Source organism: Myotis lucifugus, unplaced genomic scaffold, assembly GCF_000147115.1.
Source record: "Myotis lucifugus unplaced genomic scaffold, Myoluc2.0 scaffold_44, whole genome shotgun sequence".
NCBI classification, from domain to species: Eukaryota; Metazoa; Chordata; class Mammalia; order Chiroptera; family Vespertilionidae; genus Myotis; species Myotis lucifugus.
This window is the reverse complement of record NW_005871092.1, coordinates 3,485,068-3,507,626: the sequence shown is the minus strand read 5'-3', so window position 1 is coordinate 3,507,626 and position 22,559 is coordinate 3,485,068.

Sequence of the window (22,559 nt, the reverse complement as noted above, 5' to 3'; positions counted from 1 at the left end):
CCTGCCATCAATTCCACGCAGCAGAGAGGAATCCACCCTTATCGGACAGAGGAGCTTGATTGTAGGCACTGTCAGGGTTTGAGAGAACACAAAAAGTTGGGCAGCCTGGAGACAACCCAGAGCCTCCAAGAATCTGTACCTAGTTGCAGATACAATGAGTATTGACTATCTGCCCCCTCCAGATATTGCACAATGCGTTAAACTGTCAATTTATCTCTTCCTCTGAAACCACTTATCGATGCATAGCTCAGACAGGAAGCCAGGGGCATCTGGATAATTTGAAACAGTCTTGCCTCACCCGCCTCCACCCCACTAGCAGCATTAATTTTGCAGATGAGGGATAGAGAATGGAATCCCCGATCTGCCCAAACATTTTTATGGTCTTCTGTCTTTGGACTGCCTGTGCAACTTGGCAGCCATCTGAGCAATGAGAAGAGAAAATATACAAGAATCAAAATAAGGCTAATTGTGCCTTATTCTTCTCTATATCCCAGAGTCTGCTATAGAGCCTGGCATATAGGAGTTGTTTGTGTTGTTTTATTGAGGGTCTTTTAGCATTATGACCATTTCATGGATGGGTAGGTGTGTGTATATAGGGTTGAGAGATAAATCAAGCCAATGGGTTTTAATGGCTTTTAGCTATAAAATCGTTTCTTTTTTTTAAAAAAAAAGGGGGGGGGGTAAGCAGTAGGATAAATAGCTGGTGGAGGAGGCTATTTATAACCTCCATGGTCCCAGAAACTGGGCCTGCACAGTAGGCATAGTGGTAGCTACCAAATAAATATGAGGCATGGACTTATTTCTTTTAAAGGGTCCTTATTTCCAAGGGCAGATTTGCTCCAAACTAACAGGTAAGAAGAGAATGTCTCCTTGACTTTTGATACAAGAAATTTCTTAATTCCTTAAGTTGGGCTTCTGTTGTCAACTCAAGATGGACAGAGGGGCCACAGCACTGAAAGCTCACGTGTAAAATGGCCCTATGTTGAGGCTGGGCCCTCAACCTGGATCAGGTTCACATTAAGCATCTCTGGTTGCTCCTATGTCAATGGGAAGCCCTAAATTCCAAATGGACATGGCAGTGTGTGCAACAGACCTGTTTTCTTTTTTTCTTTATTGATTAAGGTATTACATATGTGTCCTTATCCCCCCATAGCCCCCTACCCCAAACCCGTTCATGCCCTCACCCTGTTTTCTGATGAGACTCCTTTATACCTCATGTTCTCTTACACAGAAAAAATATCAGGTGCCTTTTATAAGGCACATCCCTTACAGGATAAACTCTAAGGACAAAAAAAAGTTACAAAACAAAATCCAAGTTTCAAACTGGTTACAGTAAACATGTTGTTAGTGATTATGTTGAAATAGCTATTTTTAGATTTTTATGTGTATTATGGGATAAAGCAAACAAGTCATTATGTGATTTTCTAATTGTAGTATCTCAGGTATCCTTGAGAACTGGATTTCTCAAAGTGGAGAAAAGAGGTACAACTGTGAGATCGAATATCTTAACACATTGTGGACCAGTAGTTTTATTGCTAGCTTTACCCAGTGGCCAGATAAGTTTCTATTGGATGAGTACACAAAATGTTTTACATAAATGTTAAAGGCACACTTTAAAATTAAATACCCATGGCATTTTGAAGTTATTTATTACACGTTCTTACAAGCTAATATCTTTTTAAAGAATTCTCGTGATTGGCCATAAGCCTTAGAACAGAAAACACGAAAATTCTTGTGATCCATCCTCAAGAAAAACAGTGCTGGTTTAAAGAAGTATCAGTATGAAATCAAGACGTATTTTATTTTAAGACAGACAAACAAATAAAACAGATCTCCACGTTCTGTTCCCTAAAAAGACATAGAAAGGCCTAGAAACATGGAGCTGTTCCTAAAACCAGAGCCTGAGAAAAGGACCTGAGTTCAGGTCATTTTTTGTGGGGAGGTAATTCCAGGAAGCAAAAGTGAGGCATCAGGAAGAGTAGGTCAGAGGAAGAGCAAAAGCCAGTCAAAGGTCGTGTTACAAGGTCACAGCAGTGGGCAATGGGGGTTCAAGTCTATACAGACCTCTAAGAAGGTCCCAAATGCCCCCCAGAATTGTCCATCTACTGACAGGAGGTGGGGACATTATCTCCCCTCCACCCATTTCCTGTTGGATGAGCTGGTAACTCCAGTGTTGATGATTCCCCACATTTCAGAAGTTTCTGAGGCTGAAAGCAGAAACATACACGACACATACTTGAGGAGTGATGTTACTATCGGTGAAAGCTTGTGCTCACACAGAAACTTCTGCCACAGCCACACCTGAAATCAGAGATGGACATGCAGAGGTGACACAGGGCACCAAGAGCTTCTGCTACAGATCCGTATTGCAATATTTACAGGTGAAAGGCTACATGCCTACCTACGATTGGCTTCCAGGTAATAAGGAATGGGGGGCACCAGTGTATAGTGAAATGAGTGTGACCAGAAACTCAAAATTTTTTAAGCTGAGTAAAAGGTACATGGGAGTTTGCTATACTAGTCTGTCTACTTTTGTAGATGTTTAACATTTGCCATAAGGTACCAAAAAAGGGCGGGGGGGGGGAGAAGAGAGGGTGTGAAAGAAGAAAAATAAAAGAGCAAAGTTCCTGGAGTCAGAAATCCTGGCTTCACTAAAATGGGCAAATCAACTAAGCCTTACAAGTCTCAGCTTTGTCATATAAAAATGGAGCCAGTCAAGAGAACCTGGTTCATACCTCATGAAAGTGCATTCATGTTGTCAGACAATATCATGCACTACATGTTAGTTATAACATTAGGATTGTAGGAGGTTTCGAAGGTAAGCAGGTCTAATCTAGCTGACCAGGGCGAGTGTCAAGAGCAAAGTGAATCCACGTTAGCTGGGATTCTGCTCCACGAGCATAATTTGAAATGCTTACAAGAAAACAAACCCAGAAAACTCAAAAGTTCTATGTGTGCATCTGAGGGGGAAACTTGTAGTTGAAAGATGAAACCCCACATGCCCAGCACATGGGGGTGATCCCCACTGAAGAGTAGGATGACACCTGTCAGAAGGAGAGTTACCTCATTTAGGGGCTGAAGGAGGAGGACATAGCATGGTGTCTGGCATGGCGTTAAGTGACCCAAAAATAGTGGTTGTGTTGAATATTACCACTGTGTTAGTTGCTGCTGCTACTGCTGGGAACCATCCCCACCACACACACACACACACACACACACACACACACACACCCCGATATTGAGGCTACCATGAATCATTCACCCCAAATTCTTAGACAAGATGATCCCCTCCTCATGGAATGCCTTCTATCCGCAAAGGGCCAGCATGAGAACAGGAAAAAGTGGGATATCAAGCACCCTACACAGAGGCCCTCTTATTGTGAAACCTTAACCAGAAATGTTGTTCAGGAAATGAGCCTGACCTTTCTCATTCTTTGAGAGCTAACCAGAAACCTCATTTTTATTTCCACTCTGTTGAAATCTTTTTAACACGCATCAGCCCAGCTCGCTGCCTCTGAAACAAAGTTTAATCTCTGAAGGCTCTGACACATTTTGCCTTGGGGTCACCTTTCTGACCATCTCTAGTTCTTTGCCAGAAACCAAACCCACAAAAGTCACCTGACCTCAAAACACCTTAGAGGAAGTGTTTTGACTAATCAATAATAATTTTCTTTCTTGTCACTTGCTTCCTACATCTGAAAAATTAAGTGCCAGAAAACAATATTTGATTATGCTAATTAAATTTTTTATCCCATTTTATCGGCTTCTATGAATCCACTGCTAACTTAATACAATATCCCCATTAGTCAAGTCCAGGTTCATGGCCATGTTAGAGCTCCAAATGAATATGTTCAAAATGGGGCCTGAATTACACTTATTGACTAAACCTTGTCACCTTTGTTGAGCTATTTTCTCTGTAATTGGAGAGAAGTCTTCTTTGTCTAAAAGTTCTTAAGCTCTCTTGAGCCCCAGTCCCCTTTATAAGCTGATGAAAACCATGAGCCTTTATTCCTGGAAAATGTATATATGTACCTAAAGCATATCCATATATTCCTGGGGGTTGCAGCGGCCCCAAGTTTAAAACTATTGATTTAGAATTTCTTTCATTGCTGAACGGTTAAACCCTTCATCTAGTGGCCCTGGGTGCTTACATGGTACAAGTATAAAATAGTGATTCTGAGGTCTACAAGCCTCACATAGAAACCACTCATTGAATTTAGGCCAATTGAATTTTTTAGGCTATTGAATTTTGCCAATGGGGTCACATATTAATTAACTAAAGGTAAACACTCCCTTCCTATAAATGGGGCCACATTGGAAAATGTCCCTATCTCCGCCATGACAAACATCTGTCCCCTCTGCCCATACACAGCCCCTTCCAACCACCCGGGGAGCTTCCTGGTGTCCTCTACAGGGAATGTGCTTCACATCACAAATTAAAACGTCAGAAAAGAGAAGAAAACTGACTCCCAGATGAAGAAGCATTGAACATAAAAATATATATAAATTAAGAATTGCAGCAGCTTCTGAGATGAGAAGAACACCACATGCAGAATGGAGTTCATTCCTTTGTAGGGTTTTTGTTGTTGTTGTTATAAAAATATTCATATCTAGCTGAATCTTGGTAGCTAAGATTCTTTATTTCTGATTTTTAAAATGAATAAAAAGCACATTGCACTAATTCTTTCAAGTTGTTCCAAACATTTGGGATTTATGAAACAGATGGGGAGCTTTAAAGCCATGTCTCCCTAGCTAAAATGTTACACATAGCCATTTTCCTCTCTATTATTCTGTAAACCTGTCAAAGTGAAAATAGCGGCACTGACTCATTTCCCCTTTCCCCAAATTTAAATTTAGCCATATGTCAAAATAGTTGATTGATACTCAGAAAACGATGTTTTAATTTCTTCAGGAATAACAACAGGAATACTTGCCTGACATGAAGTTTGTGGGCAGTCAATTAGATTATATCTCTAAGGTACCCATCACTTTATTAACATGAAGTAGTAAAATAGCAGTTGGAGGTAGACTGTGATAAATAAAGGGATACACTATAAACCTAAAGCAACTACTGAAATTAAAACAGCAAAACATTATAGTTAATCAATGAAATAGATAAAAAGAAACAAATATTTAATTAATCAAAAAGAAGGCAGAAAAAAAGGTAAGTGGGGAAATAAAGAACATATGGATAAGTAGAAAACAAATGGGAAGATAATATATTTAAACCCAGCCATGACAATAATCATATTAAATATAAATACTCTAAATACCACACTTAAAAGATAGAGATAATCAGATTCAATTTTTAAAAAGCTAGGCCCAACTATATTCTGCCTATAGAAAAAGCACTTCAAATTTAAATACACCACAGTGCAAAGATGGGAGATAATATACCATGCTAGCACAATCGAAAGAAAGCTGGTGTATTAGTATTAATTAGTATTAATATTAGTATATTAGTATTAATATCAAACAAAATAGATCTTAAAGAATATTATCAGGGATAAATAAGGTCATTTCATAATGGTAAATAGATAGGCTAATCATGAGTACATAACCATTCTCAACATTGATGCACCTGATAATGGACTTCAAAACACATAAGCAAAAACTCATAGACTGTAACATAAAATAGACAAATCCACAATTTTAGTCAGTGTAGTTCAATATTCACATCTCAATAATCAATAGAATAAGCAGACAAATGGGTAAACACAGAAATTTGAACAACACTATCAATTAACTCCACTAACTGATACAGAGTTTTTCATCCAAAAACAGCAGAATGCACATTCTTCTTAACGTAGATTTGCCAAGAGAGATTACATTCTGGACCATCCAAAGAGACCCAGTAAATGTGAAGAATTTACATTATGTTAAGTATATCTTCAGAACATAATGGAATTAAATAAGACATCAATAACACAGTGATCTCTGAAAATTCTCCAAATATTAAGGAACTAAATAACATACTTCTAACAAAGCCACAGGCCAAACAAGAAATAACCAAACAGACAATTAAAAAGTATTTTAAACTGAAAAAAAAACCCACAACATATAAAAATGCATGGGATACTGCTAAATCAGCAGTGTACTTGGGGGGAAATTCATAGCATTAAACCAGTAAATTAGAAGAGAAGAAAGGTCTCAAAGTAGTAGTATCAGCTTTCCCCTTTATAAATTATTTAAAAGGAGAGAACATTAAAATGAAAGTAAGTAGAAGACAAGGAAATATTAATGATCAGAAATATAATGAAAGGAAACACACTGAAACTGAAAACAATAGACAAATTGATCTATAGATTCAACGCTGTCCTAATCAGAATCCCAACAGGCTTTTCCTGTAAGAATTGTTGCGCTGATTTTAAACTTCACATGTAAAGCCTGACAACCTAAAGTAGCCAAAAACTTTTCAAAAGAAGAATAGAATAGGAGAACTAACAGTACCTGATTTCAAGACTTAACATAAAGATCAGTAATCAAAAACACTGCCGCATTAGTATAAATACTGTCGATCTTCATTTTTCAAACATTCCATATTTGCAAATTCACCAACTTGCTACTATTTATCAAGAGCCGTGAAGAAGCTTTTGAAATAAAAGATGTGTTCATAATTTTGATTGGGGTGATAGTTTCACACATGTGAAAACTTATCAAATTCCATACTTTAAATATGTGCGGTTTTGATATGTCAATAAAATTGTTTAAAAAATCGGAGACTCACACAGTATTTACATCTGCTTCTACCATGCTGGGCCAAGATTTTTGCATATAACCTAAGGTTTTACTAATTTGAAGAGAATTTGAAAACAATAAAATACGCTGAATATTCGTTGCACTGAACATAATATAAACTTTTTCTATGGTGTTTCAGAGGGCACATTGGACTCTTTTAGTATCTCCATTCATTGATATGCATATGGATTATATTTTTATGGAGCCAGCAGTTTGGTATAAATCAGTGCCAACTTTGTTTTGAATTTCCTTGTTAATACTCAAATATATGCAAGAGGATCAAAATTCTCCCACACACAAATAATTAAAAATATTAGAACTATCAACATGTTTTATCCTCTGAGCCAGGTTTCTCACTGCCAGAGAAAGACATTACAAATAAGCAAGAGGACAGGGGGAGCATGAACCTTCTGGGACTTGGTTAGTCAGACATCAGTATGCGCTCACATGTGGCTTATTATACACAGACAGACACAGAAGCGATTATAGATATGCATGTATACGCTGATTAGCATACACACATGTTTCCTAGCTTTGTCCTTGAGACTGCATGGGAGCAGTGATACCCCAAAAGCACCAAGCAGACCTGTGCCCAGTTTTGGGGCTCTAATACCATTCCTTAAAGGAAAGAACGAGGGATCCTTGGAGAAATGACTGATTCTAGGGTTGGGACAGAGAAACTACAACATGAGGCTGGAGCATCTTACAGTTCCAGAAAGCAAGTAAGTATCCCGCCCCCCCGCCCCGCAAAAAAAAAGGATTGGGGTTTGTCAAAGGTTCATAGGAACCAATCTTAAAGAGCTCCCAATGGCCAAAGCTGGAAGAATTTAAGCAACAATATAAATAACATAGTATTCTACCAGAATTCAAAGTATAAAATAAATATACATAAGTCCATGCTAATATAAATAAATTCTAAAATAACTAAATAAATGAGGGTAGAAATATTTTCTTTATAGACTTCCAAATAATATATGTAGATACTTCCCTATTCAGAAAGTGAAGGTTAATTCCCTCCCAACCTTGGATATTGGCGGGACATAGTGACTCACTTCCAAAGAACATACTATGGAAAGGGAAAAACAGCAACTTTCCCATGGAGAGTCTTGGAAAACACCATCTTTTCTAAGTAATCAAAGTTGCCATTATCTATAATAAACCATGTTGTTACTATATACCCTTGGATATGATGCAATGAGAAGGGCACTTCACCCCTGTGGTATTCTTCTCCAAAATTCCTAATCCTAGTCTGTTCTTGAGGAAAACATCAGAGAAATCCAAATGGAGAGATATCTTATAAAAGACCTGACCATTACTCTTCCAAAATGTCAACCTCATAGGAAGAAAGAAAGAAGAAAGAAAGAAAGAAAGAAAGAAAGAAAGAAAGAAAGAAAGAAAGAAAGAAAGAAAGAAAGAAAAGAGGAGGGGAGGGGAGGGGAGGGGAGGGGAGGGGAGGGGAGGGGAGGGGGGAGGGGAGGGGAGGGGGGAGGCGAGGGGAGGGGGAGGGGAGGGAAGAGAAGGGGAGGGGAGGGGAGAGGGGAGGGGAGCCGAGGGGAGTGTACTTGATTGGAGTGGAGGGAGGTAGGGAGGGAGGAAGGAGGGAGGGAGGGAGGAGGGAGGGATCAAGTAAGGGAGCCAGCAGGAGGTAGGAGGAAGCCAGGTAGGAGCAAGGAAGGAAGGGAGGAAGGAAAAGGAACTGTAAGGACCAGAGGAGGTTATGACGACATCTAACATAAATGCAATGTGGTATCCTGGGTGGAATGCTGAAACCGTGAAAAGATATTAGTAGAAAAATAGGTGAAATCCAAATAAAGTCTGGAGTTCAATGAACAGTAACATACCAATCATTATCTCTCAGTCTTGACAAATGAATCCCAGTTATGTAAGAGATTACATTAGGAAAGTCTGGGTGATGGATATATAGGAATTCTCTGCTGTCTTTGCAACTTTTCTAGAAACCTAAAATTACTCCAATATAATAGTAAAAGTTTATTTTTAAAAGTCTTATCCTCTCATTAAATTGGTTAAAAGCCTACAAAGAGTGACAGAAGGTCATCATCATGAAATTGCTCAACTGGACAAATGAATGCTGAGATTTGAATCTGGCCTGTGGCATTGCTAATATAATTCTGAGTAGGAGATGTTCATTCTCTGTTCCCCTCACCCCAGGAGGAACAAAAGCTGCATCTTCCCTCATGGTCCTGGTCTTCTCTCATATCACCCCTTACAGAAGAGAGAAGACTATGGTTTGGAACAGCTATGAATTATATGTGTCATGATCTCTCATTACATCTGGGCAGTCAGAAGGTGGGCCTGCCTGGTGGGTCACAGCACAGGGTTCTGATAGCCTAGGTGGTGGTGGGTGGGAGGTGAGCTGGATGCTCAGTGAATGTTTTCTCGTTAAGCAATCTGAGCAGCCCAGCCAGCTTGATATTTTAAATGCAGCGAAATTTTTAAAAAACAAGACTTAGATGTACTCAAATGTATGTCATCCTTCCCAAGGGGCAGAATCACATGCTTATCCAATTTGCCAGCTGACAATTTGGCCATCTCACTGTCTATGTCTCAAAACCAATTCAAACAGACACATTGCTCATCCTGAGTGATGCTAGATGGACGTGTCAGCAGCCAGACTGTTCTGCTGCTCTCGCTGGGTAAGTCTCTCTGTGTTTTATTTTTTTTAATATTTTAAGAGGAGAGTCTATCTTCAAAGGATGTGAGATGTCCAATCAATTTCAAATTACACTTTCTGGAAATGTCACCAATCTACTAGCACCAGCTCCAAGAATTAATTCATGACAAGCTTTGAAGAATGTCCAACACTCACCCTTCTAATTCATCACCATACCCACCAGCTGATCTCTTTTCTTAAGCAAATTTTCTTCATCACAGTGACCCACTCTCCACATAAAAGACCCCAGTGATTCATGAGACATCATTTCATCCAATGAGCTCTGTTTAGGTTCTGAAAAAAGAAGCCAGTCCCTCTGAGAGGGAATTCTAATTTAGAAAATCTACAGCTGAGTGGGCATCAGGGACTGAGTTGCCTAACAGGGCAAGTTTTACAAAAGGCCCTCAGAGAATGTCTCCTTCTTAATTCCTGTTGATGCCACCTGCCTCCCTGGCTGTCTTGTGTGGCTCTCTCCGGACAACTCCCATGCCCCCTCTCCACTGATAACAGCTCACTTTATCATGGATTCACCACACTTATGACTAGATGTCCCCACAGCCTATGGTCACCCAGCAGATCAGCCTCTGCATCAAGGGCTCTCACATAATAGAGAAGAGAACAAGCTAGGAGAGAAATCCTCATTCTTGGCTTGGGTTTGCTGGTCTACCACTAGAAGTGTGTGAGTGTGTGTGTGTGTGTGTGTGTGTGTGTGTAGATGCTCAATTCTGTCATTCCGTTGGAGATTTGCTTTTGTTTTAGGCAAGAGAAATGCTCTTTATTAACCATGTTGTTGTGTGGCTCTAGATTGATTTATTGCAACCCAGCTTTTACTTCAGCTAGCATTGACCCAACTTAAAAGAAGCTCATTTCTTGATAGACAAGACAGGTGTCTCTCAAGACTGGGGGATGGGGGTTGATAGTAAGACTGAGCAGTACCATAGGAAGTAGAAGAACAGCAGCCTTGCCCTAGACTCCCCACAAAGCAAGGCAGGTAGGAAGAACATGCTTTTTCAGCAGCAGGTACTAACAGTGATGCTCATCCAGGGGACAAGCATGGAGTAAAGACATATCTCATATCAGTCTGGGCAGAGAGTCACAAGAAAGAGCAATGAATCTAAGACAAAGTGTTGGGGGTACCAGGTGGAAAGTGGGGGACAAAGGTGGGATATACAGGGTCAGCTACACCCAGCTATCCACTCAATTATCATGGGAAGGCTAGAGTAGACAGACACTCAACAAAACACATGGTCATTAAAAGCACTTGAAACAGTGACAGGCTATAGAGTGTCACCCATTTTCAGGATTCTGTTTTGGTTGGTATCTGTCATTTCATTTTTTATAGTGATTATTCTCTGTGGATGTCTAGTTATTTTAGCCTGAGAAATAATGTCTCCTGAGTAATAACTACTCTGTTCAATAACGTGTAGAAAGAAGGGCTAAAGTTCAAGTCCTAGTCTATGGAGTTAAGGAGAGAAGATAAAGAGAGCTCAAAAAATGGAGAGTCATTGTGGGACCCTCCTATTTGGTGCCTTCCCATCACGCAATCTCTCTGATCCTAGATTCATTTTAAACTCAATAAAGACAACCAATGTTGGGAGGAGATTTATCCTTAGACTTTAACTCACCAGACCAGGGTGCCAAGAGGAGGAGGAGGAAAGGGAGGTACTGCCTAAAACAAGACAGCCTACAACTTTTCTCCACCTGCTCACCCCAGCAGGACTTTGTATTGCCTTGTTATGTACCCCACTATTAACAATAGTGACTGTTGATGTCATCCAAGATAGGGGCAGGCTATGGCTGCCTCAAAATAATCCTGGGGACATGTAAGAGTAAGGACTCAAAAGCTTTCTTCTGTTCTAACTTCTCTGATGCCTGTGCCTGATGTCTGCTCCATGATATAGCCATCTCCCTCTACCTTTCAACAGCAGCAACACACAAATAAACACACACATCTCCATAATAATTTTGTTAGTTCCTCTTGGCCATACTTTCTTTTTACTTCTATAATTTTCCTCAAGTTGTGTTCCTTCAGGGCTTGTCTGTCCTATCATTACATAAATTTAAGTTTTATTTCAGGAAAGTTTTAAATTGCATTTTTAAATATTTGTTCTGTCAATTATTTTCTTTTTGTTCCTGAGGGCCCGGGGGAGATGACAATTGTACATATTTTGAATTTGTCTGCCCACTATCTATCATTTTCTCTCTAACTTGCTTTAATCCTGTCTCGATTTCAACTTAATATTGTTTCCTTTTCTTATTTCTACTCTCTGTGTCCTTTACCATGTTTGCAGCAGAGTCTGGTCTCCCCTGGGTTTTTTCTAATTTCATCTTCATTTCTGTGATGATTTCTTTCTCCTCTCCTCACCTACACATACACATGCAAACTTCTTTCCTGAGTTTGACAACACATGTTTCTTACTTTCTTCTCTTAAAAATCATGGATAGCCCTGGGTGGGTGGCTCAGTTGGTTGGAGCATTGTCCTGTACACCAAAAGGCTCTGCGTTTGATTCCTGGTAAGGGCACATACCTAGGTTGTGGGTTCGCTCCCCAGTCGGGGCATGTATGGGAGGCAACCATAGATGTTTCTCTCTCCCTCTCTCCCTCCCTCATCTCTTTCTAAAGTAAATAAGAACAAATCCTCAGGTAAGGATTAACAAAGTCATAGATAAAGATTTGGTCACAATTTTTTATCAGTTCTAAGGATGGTAACATTTTTCTACCATAGTTTGTCCTAACTTTTTTCTTATTGTATCATGTACAGCTTATGTCCTTGTTTTATTTTATTGTTATTGTTGTTGTTGTTGTTATTATTATTATTATTATTATTATTATTATCTCCAAAGAAGGAAACCATTGGAACCCTGGGCTGGGAGCCTGGTGTGGTGTTGGGACCCATGGCTCCTCAGGGGGATCTCGGCAGCCAAAATATTCCTCCCAATTTTTAACTGCCACACCACACAGGAGTGGGACCTGCCCATTCTGCATCTGCGCCCCTTCTACTAGTCTGGATGTGGCTTCTTCTGTGTATATTTAGTTATAGGGCTTCTGTTCAGCTATACTTTAGGTGATTCTCAATGAGAGTTGTTTTGCAGTTTAGTTATACTTTTGAAGTGATCATGGGATGATGTGAGCACAAGGTTTATCTAGTCTGTCTTCTTGACCAGAAGCCCTTGTTTTTTTCTGTTTTGTTTCAGTTATATCCTCAGCAACTACAGCAATGTTTTGCACATAATAGTTACTCAATTAACATGTGCTGAATAAGTACAGAGCTATTTGGTAAGAGTAAGGTTAGGAAATAAATAATTTGAGTTGGTAGAAGGAGCAATGAAAGGATGTTGGGAGAAATCTCAATATATTGCTTTATACCAAAAAAATAAAGACCCCCAAATCAAGCATGTGTCATAGAAAGTGTCTACTATAGTGGAACTATATCTATGGTAAAATAAATCTATTTAGAGTTATATAAAAAAAGGAGCCATCTGGTGAAGGAATAAAAATTGCACAAGTTCTGGGGTAAAGATGTTAGGAATTTCATGTCTCATTATGTGAAACAGCAGGCAAATAGGTCTCTATGGAAATACTCCACATTCCGGTGAGCACAGTGTGGCTCTTGCTTGAAAAAATAAAGACAAAAACAAAAACCCTGCTGCTCTGTAGCCATTCTCCTCGCCCCATCCATCGGATGTTTTCTTCAGGGTCAGCTTAGTGATGCTCCTTAAAATAGGACTGGAACCCAAGAGGCATGGGTAGGGTAGGACAAACAAGGCTGAGTCAGTGGGCAAGAACATCTCTGATTCAAAGCAACTCCTGTCAGAATTATGGGAGCTCCTCTGGGCTCTCCACTGAAGCACCAGCAATCTAGAGTCAAGCTTCTCTGGGGAAGATTCTTCTTTGGTGGGCTCCACAATTCAGCAACACAGCCTTCCCTGTGTTCTCCCAAATTTTCTCACCTATGAATAGAGCCCCAATGTGAACCCTTTGTCTTGGAAGACTTCAGCCTTGCCCTACTTGTCACATGGCATCACTGTTATTTCAAATATATGTCTGATCTGCTTGTTCTGGGCATTAGGGAACCCTAGGGTCTGGCTGGCTGTCAGCAGACATGGAAGCCCAGGTCCTATCAACCGGCTTGATGTCTAGGTCTTTGTCTTTCTACATAAGAAGCGAAGTCTCTGCCTATGGAATGAAAATGCTCAAACTCACTGGGAGGTGTTCTTAGGACAGCCACTAACCAAGGCCCATGGTGACAAGCTCACAAGTAGCCTTATTTTGTTAGTAATTTGTCTGGGTAACTAAGGATGGACTCTTTTGTTACAGGCAAGAAATGAGGATAAGAATTTTTAGAACCACCAGGAGGACGGGCTTCTACTCTGGTGCCCATCTCAAACGGATAGAAAAAGTAGAAAGAACTGTTTCAGAACGATGGAGGATCATCCAGTCAGAAGGTCACCCAGGCTCCCAAAATGCAAGTCACTCTCCCTGCAGTTTCACATTTTTACTGTTTTATGTTTCAGAGTGGGATGAAAATCTACGGATGGTAGCCTTGAATGTGATGAAGGTGCAGGATTTGGGGGAGAGGATTATACAAATAAGGTTTTCCAAAAATAAAACAAAAGCACTTCCAAGAATCCCGTCAATTAATAGCCACTAATGAAACTGCAGAGTGCTGTAAGAGCTACTTTTGGAATGGGGCTTCTGGGATGGGAGGTTACCAGCTGTGCCAAAGCACTTTGAAAGAGGTTACAATTATCTGAGCTAGTGTCTTCTTCATTAACTCTTAACTATCCCATCAAAAAACAGGCATTGGATATTAATTGATAGCATTTACTAAACACTTAGAGATATTTCAGTTAGTGTCTTAAATATTTTACATAACTTACTTTAGCCTAACCTCACAATCATCCTATAAGGTAGAAACACAGGCAAAGAGAAGTTAAGACCTGGTAATAAGGTGTAAAGCTGGAATTTGAACACAGGACCCACCCCTTGACCACTACTCATTCTGCCTCTGGTGGCATACACATATTGAAATTCCATTGTAAAGGTGAAAAAATTCAACCCATAATTACCTGAGTGTGACCAACTACATTCAGTGTCTCAGTTCAGCATCTCACACAACCTTCTCTGATCCCATTACACATGCCTACCAGGCAGGTCAATATTGTTGTTGACCTTGGAAGAGAGGTGAGGTTGATCTGAGGTCTCTGATGCTCAGCCTGAAAGGATGCCTGATCAATTAGCAATGTCTGTTAAGGGTACAGGTGGAAATGAGCATAGCATACTTGCCAAGAATGTGCCTTCCCTAATCTAATCAATCCCATTGTTCTACAAACAATGGATCTGAGTCTAAAACAGACTTAAGGCCACATAAGTAGGAAGTAACCACATCCAATCAGAGCTCAGCTTTTCTTGATTCTAAACTTGCCAGAATTCCTATAAAGTCCTGCAGCATTCTGCACAGCAACATCCTAAACTCCCTCACCAGTTGACGGTATTGCTGTGAACAACCAATGTGCTAATGCTCACAAAATGTCTTTGAAATCCATAAAGCCTGATTTTCTAGCAGGGGTTATAATGATCAGCAGCAGCAGCCAGCCATTCCTGACCTATAAGTTTTACCAGTACCTTTGCAAAGGTTCATTTCCAAGAAAATTATATAGACAGAACATTTCTTCCAGTAAAATTTCCCAAGCTTTTATCACCCCCGAAGATCTTTGCTAACTATTCCTACTGTGGTACCACTTTATAGTCATGTGAACATTTAAGTGCCCATTTAGCAATGGCTGTCTGGTGGCCAAAAGTAGTTAATGCAGCTTCCCAAGGTGCCTAAAATTACCCCTAGGGAACAGTTTTAACACTCGGAGAATCACACTCAGTCATGTAACCGTCTAGCAATTTGAGGAGGGAAATCCATCAACTCTTCAGGGCACCACAATCATTTTTGTAATTTACCATTTGGGGCAGTAGCTAGCACTTGAATGCACCAAAAATGAGCCTAATTTTGTTTTGTGCTCAATATCTCACTCCATCACCTATAACAAGTCCAATTTTGCAAAAAGCATCATCTTAAGGCAAGCATCACTACGAAGAGAACAGACAGACATAGAGAAGACAGAGACAGATGTACCTTTGTATGGGAGTTAGGTGTGGGACATCACACCACTGGAAATAGTAATTTTGACACCAAAATTAGTCACTTAAAAGGGCATCCGAGGAATATTCAATGAATTCAAAACTTTCACAGATGTTGCAGAAATTTCACACATAGAACACTCTTTGTTCATGAAATTAACTTGAATTTGTTATAAATATTAAAAGGCTTTTTTTATCCAGTTTTCTGCTTCATAAGCTGAGCAGGTCAACAGTAGCATAGAAAGCCTTATTATTTTTTCTTTAAATATATTTTATTGATTTTTTACAGAGAGGAAGGGAGAGAGATAGAGAGTTAGAAACATCGATGAGAGAGAAACATCGATCAGCTGCCTCCTGCACACCCCCCACTGGGGATGTGCCCGCAACCCAGGTACATGCCCTTGACCGGAATCGAACCTGGGACCTTTCAGTCCTCAGGCCGACGCTCTATCCACTGAGCCAAACCGGTTTCGGCCCTTATTATTTTTTCAAGACATTCTTCAATACCCCAGGGAGTTTAGTTCTGTGCCTGACACAAGGTCTTGTACACAGTATACTCATCAACAGTGTCTACTCCATGCATGCTTGTGAAGGTTGTCTTTACAGAGAGCAAAGCGAGGTAACTCGGCCCAAATCATAAAGCTGGTAAGGAGTAAAGCCAGAACTTGAAGCCAGCCTCTCCGGTTCCAGGACATCCCAAGCACCACATTATCTTTTATGAGTTTGCTCAAATCAAATATTCCAGTCATTGAATATTTGGGGAAGATTGTATGTGAATAGCATTCAATCATGAGATCTGATAGCCTGTGTAACATGGCTGGTGTACAATGTGTTTTAGCTTTGACCTTTGAAACCAGCTTTACAAAAGATCCCACTGTTCTTGAAATGTCATTTCTGATCAGTTATTTATGTGTCACATGAGGGCTTGTACCTCTTATTGGTATATCGCTCTGCTATTTTGGATTGTTTGCTATTCAGACTACAAACTGGAAAATAGATCAGTGAGAAGAGAAGATGAAATATAAGATAAGATTGATTATAGAGGTTTGGTAAATAGAATTGCTACAATAGCCCTACCCCACAATCACCAAACCATGCCCTGCTATATATTTTGGAGGAAAAATAAAGCTCTAAATCAGCTTTCCCTGGTCAGATTCCTCATCATTAAAATGAAGACAGCAAAGAGAAATACTGAAGGAGTCTTCCTTTCGAAAATGTGTTCCCTGGGCAACATGAGCTCATGCCCCACCTTTTGATCTATCTATAAATCCTTAGTGCAACCTGCTTCCTGCATCAGAACTCAGCACCATCCTCTCATCCTCTCATGGACAGATGAAAGATGCCCTCAAAAATAATAGTGGAGATGAGAGGAGGGTTCATTTGTTCTTATGCTAGCTTTTGGGTCCCTCATCAGAGAATAGCACAGGCTTGAGAGAAGGGTTTTCCATATGCATGGTGCTCCTATCTGTTCCAGTGTTTGCTCACTTTCTGCTGTGACCATGTGATCTGGTGAGATCAGGTTGGGGAGAATTCAGCACATTATGGAGGTTTAGGTGACCAACTACTGCTCAGATCTACTATTTCATACCAAGGCAATGGGGTTTTCTCTATTTTATCAGAGATCAGCAGATTAATTTAATATAAGAATAGTTTCCCTGGTTGGAGACATTAAAGGAAAAGCCACCTATTTCTCAGTCATAATCAGGTTGGATCAGCCAGTGAATATGTTTATCAGGGACTAGAAATGATGGAATAGAAGCTATCAATTCCTCAGCAGCCAATTCATGATAACAAGGTATTTATACTCTCCAAATTAATAAGTGTCAAGAATTTTGGTTCTGTTTTGGAGCCAGAAATCAAGGGCCCCATCAGCTCAATACCAGAGCCACCACCACCAGACTCAACATGTTTTAAGAGGAGTCCATCAGAATTAACAATGTCATGTTCTCCAAATGCTGTTGAGTGGTATAAATCCTGAGGAACAGTTGACAACTCTTTGTCAAGGACAGTAGAAGAGCCAATTTTGTCTCCAGAAGACTTCAATGTGGCCTACGTCCAGCAGTCGAAGAACAAATACTTGTATACTTGGGTTCCCAGCCCTCTATGTCCCACCATTGGCATAAATATTATTCCTTGACAGAAATCTCAGGAGTCACCCTGAAGTTCTTAGACCTCTCATGCCAACCTGGATGCTGCTGGCCAAGACAAGATTTAACAATGTGGCTGGAAATGGATACAGCTTAAAGGTGATAATGAATATGTATCTAAGCAGGCAATGTTGAGCCACATACTGGTAACATGTTCCCCCAAAATTCCTAAGCTTCAAAGACACTCATTAATAATTCATTCCAGAAATCAATCACTATCCCAGCTCCATTTAAAATGAGTCGTTAGGTGGCATGTCCAATGATCTACTCCACTTTCAGGAACCACTTCCCTTAACCTCTCTCCATCCTTTCTCTGATCAAGCCTGAGAATTTGTCATCAGGGCCCATGAGAGTCTGGATGTGATGCTCAAATATATCACACAGCTGATAGGAACCCCAGAGATATAATACAAGAAAGCTGCCATCACTGTTTGGCAATTCTGCAAGTTGGTACAAGTAAGCAAGAGAGTGTGAAAGAGTAACACTGGCAAATGAATCGAAGCATCTGTGCAGCAGTAGACCCTAAGTCAGTGATGGCGAACCTATGACACGCGTGTCAGAGGTGACACGTGAACTCATTTTTTTGGTTGATTTTCTTTGTTAAATGGCATTTAAATACATAAAATAAATATCAAAAATATAAGTCTTTGTTTTACTATGGTTGCAAATATCAAAAAATTTCTATATGTGACACGGCACCAGAGTTAAGTTAGGGTTTTTCAAAATGCTGACACGCCGAGCTCAAAAGGTTCGCCATCACTGCCCTAAGTACAACCAGACAAAAATAATGTGATGGTTCAGACAGAGAGGGGTTCCCATTCTGTAATACACTATGAGATTCACTGTTGGATTTACTCCATCATTAGAGGGTTAAGATTCCCTCTCAAGTTCCTCTGAACAGAACCTAACTTGGTCTGTGCCTTTGGTCGTAAAGCAGCTGGCTCTCTTTCATGCTATCTCCCCAGAATGGAGGGAAGTCGGCACATAGGACTCAGAATTTTCCCAAGTTCAGTGTTTTGTATTTTGTTTTTGCTTACTATCTATATGGCTACAAAGAAAAAGGCCAGAAGCTTCTCCTTGCCTCGGAGCTGACTCATTGCCTTTTGGCTTTCTCCTTGCTCCACTAAAACATTTCAGAGCAAAATTTCCACCTTTCAAGCCTTAGCTGGAAATCAGCAACCTAATATCATTGGGGCATATCAAATACTGGGGGTTGGTAAAACCCTTTGCATGTCTGGTCAATTTGTTTTGTGTTGGAAGGACAGTTAATCAATATTTGTCTGATTGGCTTACACATGTATCATCCAAAAGTCATTTTGAAAGAACCATTTCACTCCCAGGAAACGTTTATACATCTGTTTCTAGAAATATTTAAGAGATATTGTAAATGTTCTTGTTCCAAGAGAACAATCATTCAAATCCCCCACACATCAAAAGCTTCAGGAAACACGAGAAAAAGGGCTGCTCTAAGCATATAACATCATACAGATTCTCCAGTTGATCCTAAGTGCGTAAATAATGACTCCATCATTTTATATGTACAGAGAACCAACAGCAGCTATTAGAAGAAGAAAGTGAGGGAACTGACCATTTCTTAACCGACCAGCTTCCCAAATCCCTTAATATAAACTCTATGTGTTCCCTCACATTTGCAGGAAAGGGCCAGTTCAGATTATAAATAGACAGAAGTAATCTCATTTCATTCCCCAAGGAAGCTATATTTTCAAAACTCTACAATTTTGGCACGACATTTAGGCCCCATATTAACCTACAAATATATCTCTGTCATGAAAACCCTATTTAAACAACACATTTCAAATGAGTATTAAAACTTAGAACAAGAAAGACCCTGAGAGATCATTGAATTTGTCTTTTTTTTAGTCATTGGTGTCCAGCAATACATTAAAATTTTCCATAAAAATAATAACATTTATTAACAGGTTTCAAACAAGCAAGCCCTGTGTGAGCCTTTACCATCCATTATCTTATCTCATCTTCAAATCTACCTTATGAAATATATTCAGTTGTTACTCTCATTCTATTGAGAAGGAAACTCAGGCAAACACACTACTTTTGAGAATGATTATTTTCTTCTATGAAATTCTTTCCTCATCTGTATAATAACAAATATTTTGTTTTCCAATTAGCATTACATCAAATATTTTCCATGTTATTATAGAAACCTCATGATATTCATTCTCTTCATTGGCTGCATAAACATTTCACTCTGTGGATAGACTGTAATTTATTTAACTATTATTCACTGGATCTGGCGGTTAGGTTGTTTCTATGTTTCATCTAATATTAAAAATATCATTGAACATTTTGTGTACATAGATTCTTTTTTAGAATAGACTTAGAATTGATTCCAAGAAATGGAATTACTGGGTGGTCAAGGAGCATGGATCTTTTAATAGCTATTTACTAACCCATTACATTTCTTCCCCCAAATTTATACCAATATCTATTTGAGACTGCTTTCTTTATCACATCCTCATTAGCAGTAGGCATTGTCTTTTAATGTGGTTTTTGTTGTTTTAACAGGTAAAACCAAAATTGGTGAATCAGAAATGTATTCAATTACATTTCTATGGTCGCTAATGAGATCAGAAATTTTTCCATATTTAAATTATTAGATGCATTTCAATACTCTCCCTTATCTTGTGAGTGAACAGAGGCTCAACATAAATGATACAGTTGTAGAATTGGTTTTAGAATCAGAATTTTCCACTTAGTATTTGTTAGTTGAATGAATAAGTGAAAGAATTAATGAAAAAATGAGCAAGCATCTCATTCCAAGTTTCCTTCCACTAGCAACATTGCCTTCCCTATACATCTCAGGTTCTCCAAAATTCTAAATTACCTTTCCAGGGCTGCCACAGTAAAGCACCAATAGTGTGAGTTTCCTTCCCATTCCCAGGAGCAGTGTGTCTGACATCATAAACAGAGTATTGGAATGATGTGAACAGACAAGGCTGGGTCAGATTCTAGCTCCACCTGCGTTGACCTGCATGACCCTAGACAAGTCATGAGCCACTTTCCCCTCAACTATGGAAAAAGGAGAACTTGAGCAGTTTCTCAGAGCTTTGTCACTTCTCACTATTGTGTTTATAAAACAGAGAGCCACATCGGGCATCAAAACAGATCATCACTTCCCTAGATCTGAATGACACTACAGCATGCCATGGAATCACTAGTGAGACACAAAACATATTCCAAAGCTCCAGAACCTTTCCTATCAGGTCCATGTGACAAATCAGAATGTTTTCTATCATCATGCATACAAAAGGAGAAGTTCTTGGCCACATGTGAGCCAGTTACTGCTCCTTGTGGCTGCATGAGAAAAGGAGATTAGTGGGTAATAATCCCCTTTTATCTAAAACAGTGGTTCTCAACCTTCCTAATGCCGTGACCCTTTAATACAGTTCCTCATGTTGTGGTAACCCCCAATTTCATTGCTACAAATTGGACATAATTAAAGCATAGTGATTAATCACAAAAACAATATGTAAATATATATGTGTTTTCCAATGGTCTTAGGCGACCCCTGTGAAAGGGTCATTCGACCCCCAAAGGGGTCATGACCCACAGGTTGAGAACCGCTGCTCTAAAAGGAAAGAGTGATTTAGCCATTAAAAGCATGGACTTAGGTAAGTGAGATCCCTCTCTCTCCACCTTCCTAACGGTAAGGCCTTGGGCAAGTTATCCTCCTACCACCCAGGCTCAGGTAGGTCCAAGTCTCAAATTCCTGTAACATAGAAATAAGAATTGTACCTCCTTATGAATATTTTTAAAGATCCAAGGTAATCTATAATAATAAAATGTAATATGCTAATTAGACCAGACAGCCAAAGGACCTTCCGGATGTCATTCCGGACGTCCTTCTGGACAAAGTCACGGTGGTGGGGGCTGAGGCAGAAGCGGTTAGGGGTGATCAGGCATGCAGGTGACTGGTTAGGGGCAATGAGGTAGGCAGGTAGGTGAGCAGTTAGGAGCTAGGTGTCCCAGATTGCGAGAGGGTGCAGGCTGGGCTGAGGGATTCTCCCCAACCCCATGCACAAATTTTGTGCACCGGGCCTCTAGTAATTCTTATAAAGTTCTTGCCACATACTATGCACTCTGAAACACGTTCAATAATGGTTACCTATAATCATTAACTTTATCATTAATGTTATTAATGAGCCAGAAGCTATTTCTCAGAAGCACAAAAGGGAGAGTGACAAATAGACTACTAAGAGGTAACTCAGGTACCCACTCGCCCAGCAAACTCTAGGCCAGTTAGGAATGCATGGCCTGCTTTCTCCTTTCAGGGAATGATCTCTGAGGAGCTCAGGCCTCCATAGACACTGCACTGGGCACATTTTCTGGGGCTGAGGTGGCTGCTCTCTCTCATACCACAAACACTCCAGGGGTGCTAAAGGAAATTTAATCTATGTAGTCCTTGATACTTCAACTGAGCCCAGAGTCCGGGGTCCAGTGTTGGCTCATTATCCCAGGCTCCAATCAGCTCCCAGGACAGTTATTACCAATTCCTCTACTTAGACACCATAAAGTGGTTAAAGGTGTTTCCAGAGGAAATTGCCAGAGGCTGATTCTGGAAACCCTGGGCATAATTAACACCGAACATTCACTGAGACTCACAAATTGCCACAGTGATTGTTTACATGATATTTTACAGCATATTCATTTCTATTCCGCAGGGGTAGACATATCCCATTGTTAGCAAACATGCCCGCCTTCATCACTTGGCCGAATTATTTCTTTGGATAATTGGGAAACAGAGAACTGGAGAGGAGAAACTTGAAGGCGCATGATGATTAATGATTAGCTACAGAGAACAGAAGGTCTTCTGAGGAGTGGCAGAGGGCAG